Source organism: Pinus tabuliformis, chromosome X (assembly GCF_031772625.1).
Source record: "Pinus tabuliformis cultivar Carrire ecotype Pingquan chromosome X, CPIR1, whole genome shotgun sequence".
NCBI lineage: Eukaryota > Viridiplantae > Streptophyta > Pinopsida > Pinales > Pinaceae > Pinus > Pinus tabuliformis.
Genome location: NC_142308.1, coordinates 345,426,133 through 345,438,429, shown reverse-complemented (window position 1 = coordinate 345,438,429; position 12,297 = coordinate 345,426,133). Strand labels below are relative to the sequence as shown.

General features: G+C 38.7%; 1 pseudogene; it reads left to right on the top strand.

Moving 5' to 3' along the window:
* LOC149139881 (uncharacterized) overlaps positions 1-1,527 on the top strand; it is a 40,638-nt pseudogene extending 39,111 nt beyond the window's left edge.
* Positions 1,528-12,297: the final 10,770 nt, after the last annotated feature.

Below are 12,297 nucleotides of genomic sequence, written 5' to 3'. Positions count from 1 at the left end.
GTCTAGGTGATTTCATAGCGCAAAACCCAGATTTTGAACTTGTTGTGCCACGAAATCAGAGATTCGTTATGATCCATAGAAAATTTCACCCAGCTGTCATATTTATCAAAATCCGTTGTGTTTACGTCAACAGTTGTTAGCTCATACACTTCGTCTATCATATCCAACCGCTTATCCTCATCATTAGGTCATTAGGTGTCTTGGTACTGGCACATGTTTGCAGTTATACTTTTCTCTGTAGTTTTGGTCGTTCAACTAGGCTTTTCAAAATGGTATCACAACAATCAGAGAAATGCCCTTTTGGATTTTTCATCTGTTCTTTGGATTTGGGGCAGTCTGAAACTATTCCTTGTAAACAGTCTTGAGCTCAGTTTTTAGGGATATTTTCATTATACTGGATATTTTGTTTCCTTAGATTTTTCACCCAGCTGAAAGACACACTTGAGATCCGCGATTTTTATAAGAACAGCCTCAAAATTACAGATTTGGAAATGAAAACTATCTCCTAGTCATCTGTGTTGGAAAAAACTGTTCAATTTCAAAGCATTCAGTGACTCTGTGTTGTCAAAGATCTTTCAGGTCATGATGTTGTAATGTGTATCATGCGCAAAGACAATTTCTTAATCGGGATGTTGAACAAGGGTGTGCTTGCCATGCCTATTCCTCAGTGGGTTCCTGGTGCAGGTCCTATGGTTCATAAAGCCAATGGCACTGAGAATCGCCTGATGTTGACAAAGACTCTGGAATGGACCCTAAACTGGTGTATATTGCAAAACATGTTTGACAAGAATTTTTCTATTTGAATGGATTTCATCTTAGTTTTCCAGTGGTCTTGATCCAGTGCATTTTCACGAGTATCCTGTATCGTGTTCCATTCTGCATACACATATTCTCAAGAGCGCTTGGTATGGGAATGCAAATTTTTGCCATCTTGGCAAAAGGTAGCAATAGTGAAGCGTCGTTTCTTCTTCTATTACTTTTCGTTGGTCACACAGTTCGGATGCTTATTACTTTTGTTTAAGACCAAGAAGGTGGATATAGCTTCTTCAACTCACTGTCCCAACTGCTCCTGAATGACGTAACTCAAAGTGGTCCACGTGAGTAGTTATTGACGCTGCCTTTACTTAAACAAGCGCCAAATCTCATAAACATCTTATCAGGTATCCTGAATTTGAAAGTCACTAAGAAAAAGGAACTTGATGAAACTATCTATCAGAAGGTTGTTCTAAATAATGCTCCCCGCAGAGCTCTTGGTGGTTTCGCTGGTGGATTTTGTGGTGTTTCTGGCCTGAAATCCAATCGGCCTCCTGTTATAACAAACACCACCATATCTGCCAACAACTCGTCCAGCAAAATTGGATTCTCAGATACTTCATTTGCTGACTCTTGGCCATATAGCTTAGGTGTTTTCATATCCCCTAGTGCAGACAAAAAAGTGGATAATATACTAAGTACAAGCGCTGGATCCTGTTCATGTGTGAATTATATTTGAATCTGCACAATCAAATCCATTCTAGGTCCATTTGAGCTTTCAGCGTTGTCTGTTATTGAGTAGATTATTTTCTATTTAGAGCTTCAACTGAAAGTGTTCTCTTGTGGGTTTCTCTTACCTTATGAAAATATGTGGAGAGAGGGGGTCCTCTAATAGAGTATGAAAGGCGGATAGCAGCAGGAGAACTCATGGCAGGTGACACATGTCAGGAAGAGACCCTCAGAGCTTCCCAGATATTATATGATGAGCTGGTAGATGCAGTTGAATCTTGTGGATTGGAAAGATCTGCACCTTCTAATAAATCCAACAGCTGGTTCTCATTCATAAAGCCACAAGCCTCTTTGTTACCTGTTCGTGATTTGTACATATATGGTGGGGTAGGCGCAGACAAAAAATGTTAATGGACATGTTCTATGAGCAATTGCATGAATCTTAGAGGAAGAAGAGAATTCACTTCCATGATTTTATTTTGGATGTACATAGCCTTCTTAAAAATCAAAGAGGTCTAAGTGATCCTTTGGATGTTGTTGCTAATGATATTTCAAGTGAAGCAATTATGTTGTGCATTGATGATTTCATGGTAACAGATGTGGCAGATAACTGTCGTTTTGTGTCAAAAAGAGAAGTGTCATTGAGTCTTCCTTCCCTGGATAGTCGATTGAACTTTTTGTCATGTACTTGATTTGATTTTATGATATTTGAAGTGTTGAAAGCATTTTCTATTCAAAATTGAAAAGTGGCGTTTAGTCTTCCTTTCTATTTTGAAAAAGAAATTGTCGAAAATGTCGCTTTGAGTGAAATATTTCAGGTCTTTGCTATACTTAGTTTTCCTTTTTTGGCATTTTTTCACATTAAGGGGACCAAAAAACAAATACATGCATTTACATTTGCATTTAGCTTGTGTGCGAAATATGATTTAGGAAAATACACTAGTGTGTGCTCTTTACTCTTTGTTTGAAAGAAATTGTAATCTTCTTTCCCTAGTAGCTAGGATTTTCATTGCTCAAAATAAACAACGAATACTTATCATTGTAGATTGCATTTTTAGGAATTTCAAATCAACATCACGCGGTGAACCATTGAAAGGAAAACTTTAAACAAGTCAACTCTAAAATAAATTTCAATGAACATAACAACGCTTTGGAACTTAACACAACACATCTAGAGGTCTAGGCTAGAGACGTGTTCCGGTGTCATAAAATCTAGTAACTATCGTTTTCATTGAAGGTTGGGTGATTCCTCCTCCTTGATAAGACAAGTGCTAGCACGGACTTGTGCTCCCCGTGTCGTCGAGTATATATTGGGAGACCACAATAGGCTTATATCCTTTATCCATAGGAAGTTGAGTTTGCTGCCCTACTGATCGCAATGTACTGAACACAGCATTTGGGAAGATTGACTGTCGTACATAAGTCCTTGGTAATTTCTCTTTAATTTATCACCAAGGTGTATATTGTAGTTTTTCAATTGGTTTGGTAATCCCTTTGTCTAGATTTCTAGAGTAGTCACTTTCATTGCTTTTCGACTCTTTAAAAGAAAAGGTCCATCTGAGCACTTGTCACTTTAGGCTCATTAAAAATCAAATGGGACCAGAGTCATCTTTATCTTTTTTTCGACTCTTAAAAATTGAAAAAGAAAAGTTGTGTCAAAGCATCATTAAAATTTATTAATTCAGAATAACATCATATTCCCCTTAATTTTTAGTTTATCAAGTAATCCACAATCATGGAAGAAAGTCAATCAAAACCCCATCATTCGCAGAGACTAGTGAGTCAATCGTCTTTGACTCCTGAAACGAAGCCATTCTGGGAAAAACGGTGTCATTTAACTGAGTCCAATTCACCTAGTTTATTTGAAACTTTTGTTTCAACCTCGTCAAAGACTACTGTTACTCTGATCATTTCTAGTACATCTGCCTTTAGAGAAGAAGTTCTACAGTTACAAGAGGACATTAGAACTGATCCTAGTGTAATGGTAGACACTTATATACCTAAAACAACTCCATCTAGAGTTGATCCAGAGACTGAAGTTCATTTACCTAACCATCTGGAAGTCAAATTTCAGAATTCAGAAGGTGTCACCCCTCTAGTATCTGTCACTGCAGAAGTTATACCTCTTCAGCACTAGAAATATTTTACAGACCTGAAGGTCTACCTTTTCCACCTGGTCTGATTGTTATAGAGGAGATAAAAGAGGATCCTCCATCCAGTACCATGATACATTTTGGAACTGGAATTCATTTGTATCCTTCTACTCCTAAGTTTGGTTCTTTTAAGCATCCTTCATCGCAAGTTCCTGTCGAATCGCTAGGAAATCTTTTGGATAGAATAAACATGTTTGAGCAACCATCAACATCTAGGACTGTGTCATCTGATACAGATACAACAAAACTTCTTGCTGCCATTCCTACAATGTTTGCTGGTATGCCATCTGTTCCAGCTAGTTATCAATCACTAGCGGGAGTCCACTTATAGGTTGTTTCAGCAACATGGTCTGCTCCTATTTATTCATCCGGAGTTCCATCTGGTATTTCTTATGTTGAAACTCAGCAAATTTATCCTGCATGCCAATATCAATTTGGACAGACCAGTCTTCAAAGACCGATATATCCTTTGAACACTAGACTACCGTTGTATGGAGGGCAGTATGCTTTTCCATTATTCCCTCCTAGAGAACAACCATATGAGAGTTTACAACAAAATTCAGATCAAACTGGAATTACATCTAGTGGTTGGGTACCAATACTACCACAGCAACCAAGGGTTGTATATTCAATGCAACCGATCGAACCTGTGTCGAATATTCCCACTATACCTACGATTGTGACTGTGTCACAAGTACAAGCATTGCTTGTTGTGTCTCAACCTCAAGTCTCTCGAGTTGCAACACAAAATCCTCTTGTCTCTACATCTCAATCGCAACCTCAGGTTAGTGCTTCCTTACCTAGAATGACTCAGGCTCAAATGGGTATTATCACTCCGCATCTGGGTCAATATTCTAGTATTGGGCAGTAGAAAATGGTCCAACAACCATGGCTGGTACAATACCAACAACCACAATTCCAGCAAACCCAACCTCAGTTTGGGCTTGGTCAATATCAAACCTACCGAGGACCTGAGCAACAAGGCTTTGTAGGTAATGGACAGCTGCATTTTCAAAACAGTTATCAGCAACCACACTATACTAGTTATGTCCAACAACCTTATCAAAGTTACCAGCATCAGATACACTATGGCTGTATGCAAATACCTACTACTCAGGCAATTCCATCTTATCCTGGGTATGCTTCACCTAACCTGAATCAACAGTTTCCTTTTGTAGCAACTCTAGAATTACCAGATTTGAACCGGCTGACAAATGATCCAATTGCATACGCCCCTTGGTGGCCAATGATTCCTCATAAACTTCCCTCTAATATTCCTAAATTCAATGGAAATCCAGGTGAAGATCCATTGAATCACGTAATGAATTTTCATTTATGGTGCTCATCTAATACCCTCAATGATGATTCAATTAGGTTTTACCTTTTTCAGAGAACACTCACTGGTCCGGCAGCGAAATGGTATACTGAATTTCCTAGAGCTTCGTTCGATAACTTCATCACCCTTGCCACCACTTTTCTAACCCACTTTCAGTTACCCATAAGGTACGAAATAGGAACAAAACTTCTTACCAATTTTAAACAGACCATGGGCACTCACATATCTGATCATATTCATGAGTGGCGATGTCATTGTCGAATGGTAAAGACATATGTTCCTAATCAGCTTTTAGCTGAGTGGTTTATTAAGTCCTTATTTCCATCTATAACTGAGGATGTGGCAAAAGGAGGAGTTGTCATTGAAGAGCAAGTCATTGCTTGTGCCCAATATTTAGACTTGATTTATACTCAGTCCAACACACTCTACGACAAAATTCCTGACGTTCCTAGACAAAAAAAAATTGTTCCACCCCCTCCTAAATCAAACAAGGACTCTCACGCCAGTGATGGTGTGATCGGTGCCTCAAGCATGCAAACCGCAAAGGCTCCATCTAGTAAATCCCTTTCAGTTTCTAGTCAAAAAGAAACTGACAAACCTCTTGCCTCGGAGATTAATGTTGTGTCATCTGACAAGGGAAAATATCCAAAGCAACCAGGGGGCAAGAAGAAAGGGAAAAATAATAAGAAGAAACAAGAAGATTCAACTCCTGAAAAATATTCTAAGAACCCTACTAGGCAAAAGAAACCTCGTTATCCATGTTACATATGCAACGAGGAGCATTGGACGAAATATTGTCCACATCAAGCTGAGGTTGTGAAATTTTTAATGACTTCAAATACCTCAGCGGTGTTGACTGATCCATTTTCAAACCCAGAAACTAATCTGGTTGCTACCAATAATGCTTCCACATCCCAACTGCTTATGCTATCCATCTCAAAATAGCAAAATTATTCTTTGATATTGACAAGGAATAAAGACTATGGGAATCCATCATTGTCAAACAACCACACTACAGATCAACCTAGTCGTTCGACAAAAGCTTCGCCAGAAGTTGTTCCACCCATTATTCCTGAATTAACTATAAAGCCACCAAAGGGAGTCGTACATAAATCGACATTTAATCCTCATGCTTCAAGTTGCACATAATTATAATATAGTGGAGGATCTGGCTCAATCGTCATCCACTATGTCGACACTTGAGGTACTACAGAATTGCCCCTCCCAAAAATAGGATTTGTTATCAGCAATAGGTGGGATTGATCCAACGGATTCCAATCTTGTGGCATTTAATCATAAAGGATATACACCTCAGTTACCAGCCCAACTCGATTTCCTTATACAGGTAAATGCCCTCAATAAAACTATTCATCGAACAATCATTGATGAGGGGGCATCTACCTATATTATGTCAATGAGTTGCTGGAAAACTTTAGGTTCACCACCTTTGTTGCAATCATCAATGACATTAAAAGCATTCGATGGAAGAACATACACACCGTATGGGATTTTAAGTAACTTGCAAGTTGAACTGGGGGGCAAGAAAGTAGAGATTGAAGTTGAGGTCATTGATGGAAACCTTGATTACAATATTTTACTGGGAAGACCCTAGATTTATGCTATGGCTGCCATTGTATCTACATACTTTAGAAATATTTCATTTCCCTTCAAAGGTGGAATCATAATGGTTGACCAACTAGCCTTTTTTCCCAACAATTCACAAGCTACTAGAAGCATTCCATTGATCCATGGAAGTCATCAATCACTTCAAAATTTTGGAGTAGGTCTCCTAAAAGACCCTTCCTTAATGGGTACTTTTTCCCTCCCACCTCCACTTGGAATTGCGGAAGTGGCCACAGTGGAAACCTGTCATATGATATCTTCTACAACCCCTGAAATTAAGAAGAACTCTGACAATTTTGATAGTGCGGATCACCACAAGGTGTTGCCACCAAGCCCCATAGAATCTTTGTAGCAATCAATTTTCTAGGTCTGGGCGGTAAACCCAAATAATCACTCAACGATTGTTTGGATAGATAGGTCTTTAGAGTATGGTACCTCTTTTGATCCTTAGTCTTGTATACATTCTATAGATGAAGGAATCATCCATTCAATGATGATGGGAGAGATGTCATGGGAAGATTACCACCATCGTTCCCACCTTCAAGATAATAATGAAGATTATTCAAGCAACCTTAATCATCCTTCAGTTTTTGATTTTTTATCAAATATTGTAAATACAGTAGATTCTGAATGAAATCTGTCCAATATTGAAGAAACTATCGCCATTAATATCTCAACCAAACCTAATGTTGTAGAGAATATTCACGTTGGCAAATCTTGTTCTCCATCAGAACTAGAAATTTATTGTGCTCTCTTTCGTGAATTCAGAGATGTCTTTGCATGGTCATATGAAGAAATGCCAGGCATCGACTTGAGAATTGTTGAACATTAAATAAAGATGTATCGAGATGTCAAACCAGTACGACAACGTCTCCGACTTTTTCATCCAAAGAAAGCCACTGCCATTAAAGCAGAAGTTGAAAAACTTTTGCATGTTGGTTTTATTTACCATGTTCCTCTCACCGATTGGGTATTGAATATTGTTACTATAATGAAAAAACAAGGAACAATTAGAGTGTGTGTCGATTATAGGGATGTAAATCAAGCGTGTCCGAAGGAAAACTATCCTACACCCTTCATCGACCAGATAATTGATGAATGTTCCAGATGCAAAATCTTTTCATTCATGGATGGATTTTCTGAATACAATCAAATCAATATCTGCCCACAGGACTAGTCAAAGACTGCATTTATATGTCCGTGGGGCACATTCGCGTATCGTAAATTACCTTTCGGTTTGAAGAACGCAGGGGCAACTTTTCAAAGGGAAATGAATTACACCTTCCATGACGTCAAACACATCGTTCAACAGTATCTCGATGATCTACTGGCTCATTCCCGAAAGCGAACTGATCATCCATAGCATTTGAGAGCCATATTTCTACGTTGCCGACACCACAAGATATGACTCAATCCACACAAGTGCGTGTTTTGTGTTAGTTCTGGTCGACTACTTGGTTTCGTAATTTCTAAGGACGGAATTCGATTCGACCCATTTAAGGTTCAAGCAATCCTTGACATGCCTCCACCTTCAAATTTACTTTAGAGTCAGATGAACTTGGGGGCAATCCACCCGTTCCTTCACAACAAGAGGAAAATTCCTCAGTTCCCGCTACTCAAGGGGTTAATTCAACCATTTATTCGGTACCCCCTCCAAGCAGTCTAGTCACTTCCTTTGATTGGAATTGACTAGCAAGACCCCACATTCCATCTTACATGCCTTTCCGGATCATACTACAATTTTACAAAATAATCGTGTCTGACACTTTCATAGATGAAGGGGCATCAGTGAGTATCCTTTCCTCAACTGCTTGGAAAGTGCTTGGTTCGCCATCACTTATGCTTGTTACACAGAATTTGTCAGGCTTTAACAAAGGAACCAGCCGACTGTTAGGGATCCTTTCTAAGTTATGGATAACTTTGGGAAGGAAAATTGTTCACCTGAGCATGATGGTAGTCCCAGGACTATTAGATTACAATCTACTCCTTGGACGTGACTATGTTTATAACATGGAGGCTATTGTTTCAACACTCTTCCAAGTGATGTGTTTCCCGCATGAAGGAAAATTTTTCACTATTGACCAGCTTTCATTTCCTGTTTCAAGCATAGCTCCAAGCTGATCATCATCCCTAAATGGTCCTTGTACATCAGGAGTGTCTCTCGAACCTTCATTCCATCCACCTAATTACCGCAAGTAGTCTGGTGAATGTAATGAAGCTTAGGGGGAATGCACCCTTGTCTACTTGGCAGATGAACCCAGCTGAAAAGATAAGTTTCCCTGTAAATTATGTGATTGGTCTGACACACCATTCAACTTTGTCTATTCTGCAGACGAAACCATCCTGCATAAGCACAGTAAGTTTCCATATAGCTACTGGAGACTCTCCTTTTCACCATGTTGGGGACATGCAAACTTTTCATTTCTTTTTTCAATTTTCATTTTCTAGAATTTTTTTAGCTTTGTTGTTTCTAGCTTTTTAGTTTTGAGCTTGCGTAGAAATAGAAACTTATTCAATCATATCTTTCCATTTTAATCTTGTAAAAAAATGAAACTGAAACCAAGCATAGTTCCCCCCATGGTTCAAGCTCATTAAAAAATGAACCCACCTTGAGTAAAAAACCTATGTGATTGCCATGCTATTAGCCTTTTGAGCCTTGGTTGTGTACCTTTCATCACCTCCATTCTTTTGGCCAATCATACGCTTCCACTTGGTTGTTTACCATTTCGAGGAACAGCTGCAACAAGTGGTCTTGTTAGCCAACCTCTTCCCAGAAATCACCATTTTTGAGAAGTTCTAGCTTACTCGAAACTAGTTGCTACCCTAAACACCACTCGTTCCTCAAAATGAGTCTCCTTTAAACCCTTTTCAGACTCGTTAAATATGAAAAGATTTTTGAGTCCTCATTAAACCCTTTTTAGACTCGTTAAATATGAAAAAATTGTTGAGTCCTCGTTAAACCCTTTTCAGACTCGTTAAATATGCAAATATTGTCGAGTCTCCTTTAAACCCTTTTCAGACTCATTAAATATGAAAAGATTGTTGAGAAATTGGCCTCTCCAGCTCGTTAAAGTAATTCGAAATGTCATCCCTCCTAGAACTGAGGGATTATCTCATGAAAAAGTTCGAGCGCTTGTCTTTTTCGGCTCATTAAAGTGATTGAAAAAGTCATCCCTTTTGTATTATTATAATATTTTTCAAACTTAAGGGATTATTCTACGAAAAAGAACCTTTGTAGTTTTCTTTTCGTCCATTTTCAAACTCTATAAGCATGAAAAGGGCCGAGTTATCCTTGTCTTTAAACTCGTTAAAACAATAGCGACAAACTTGTCCACCCAGACAAGAATGAGTTTCTTAGTTGCTAGACTCATTAAAAAATAGTGACAGGTTTGCCCAAAGGGAAAATTATAGAACAAGCATATGTTATCCTCCTCAAGCTTGAAAAAAATAAATAGGTACTGGTCAGCAATGACTAGGGAAAAATGGAAGAAAACTTGAAAACTTTATGGTAGCAGGTCGCTCTTGAACATGACACTTTCACTCCATCACCATGATTGAGTCGGGTTGGGTTATTTTGTTCACTGGTCACTTCACCATTGGTCTTTCACACCATCCATTTTTGGGGTTAACGCTGCCAATTCATCTCAGTGTCGCCGATATGTTCAAGAGAAGTCATTCAATCGAGAATTCACCATCCAGTTGATGTCTCATCCACTACAATACCTTCAACCTTCATTTTTCATGACTGCCATTCCTGAACCTTGTGTCATCAGATCGTTTTCACCTCCAGAAAATCATTTGCCTCGTTTCGTGTCGTAGATGTGGGATACATTAAGGGCCTCCTACGACATGTCACTTCTTGTCAACATCAGCACATTATCCAAGAAGTTGACTTAGAAACAACCCTTTTAGTACTTTGAAGCTTGCATGCCTCAATGGCAAGTTTATCACTTCCAGCGATAGGTTGACATCAATGGCCTTCGACCGAAAGATTTTGTGTGGTGTTTGACATCGGATCATATATTCACACCATGTGAATTGTACTATAGTACCTTGATTGTCATTATCATTATCGATGATTCCTCTCACATCTGTTAATAGCTTATATTATTGGCTGGTAATCAGGCGATGTCTTTCCATGTTCAACTCCAGAACATCTCTTCACATGGATTAACTTATACATTGAGCGATTATTGAACAAGATTGAAGACCCCGGATCTAGTTTCATCCATCTGGGCTGCGATATATTTAGGGATATAAAGACATCAAATGTACACAGAAGCTGCACATATGGTCATCCAAGCTAGGGATGATGACTCTACATTTGAAGAATCACCAGTCTGCAACTGTAGACGATTATCTATTCTATGTACATGAAATGAATTTATAAAGCTGAGCATGGGAATGCCCGCCTCAGCTAGATCATGAAAAATTATATTTTTATGATGTATTGTATTGTATCTTATACAGGTCACCTTCCAATTTGAAACCTCGGATCCTCATGTTAAATCATTTCACCCGACATCAAGATTTACGACTTCATGCTCTAGGGGGCAACTATTATAGACATATTTGGGAATTTCAACCCCAATCTTATATGTCGATAAACCAAGGCTCTTTAGCCCCTAAAAGTGTTGTTTCATAACCTAAAGTATCATGGTTAACTGATCACATCATTCCCAAAAATTTCCACCTGAAAAACCATCCAGAATTGGCCTAAACTGGACCATACTAACTGCTCCACTGTCAAGGTGCGATGCATACTGACTTCTACACTAGCCTAGTGCGATGCATACAGATGAGGCCTTCTGTAGGGTGCGATGAGCAAGGATGGACAAATGTCCAAGATAGTTTTCTAAGTGGATGCGCATGGAATCTTCTAGAAACTTCTCCTATGACACTTGCCTCTCTGAATTCACCTAGGGATGAGTAAGAGATCCAAGAAATCTCCAAGTGGAACCAAATGCAACAAGTGGAATGACACTAATCAAAAACCCAGAGATGACTCACACGCTTGCACACATCTATAAATAGATCCCTCATCTAAGAGATCTAAAGGCTGGAATATTGTGAATTGCAAGTAAGTGCTGATAGTTTGGGAAAAGAGAATTGTATTGTTGGTGTGATCTTGCTATTTCATGAGGTGAAGAGGGCTTGATGTTGGGAGGATGATGCTAGATCAGACAATTGGGTTGTAATTCTCCCTTCTATTTAATAAAGTTCTTCAAGTTTTCTTCCATATAACTGTGCAATCGTGAATGTTATTATTTGTGAATTCCATTGTATGTTCATTATATTTCTGATTCCGTAATGATTATGATATAATAGATCAAGATCCTTTGACGGTTCTTTGTTATTATGTTTCTACAGGTACTCTCTAAGTGGAATAAGTACGGAGAGGAGTTGCACATTCTGTCAAGGGGGAGAGAGATCAAGTAAGGAGTTAAGCGAAAGATCCAGGTTGGTTCCTTTGTCCTTCTCTTATCTATTATACATAGAAGAAATCATGAATTGCTTTAAACTGTTGTTTCTAGGATAGCTACCAAACCTAGAGGGCTAGTCACTCGAAAAGACACTATTTTTCCCAGAAACACTCATCACCACTGACATAGAAAGAAAGCTCACACAAATGAAAGTAATGCATGCTTTAAGACAGGGATTTGCCCCTGAAAGCGAGTATTCAACCTAGCAGGTAGAGCAGAT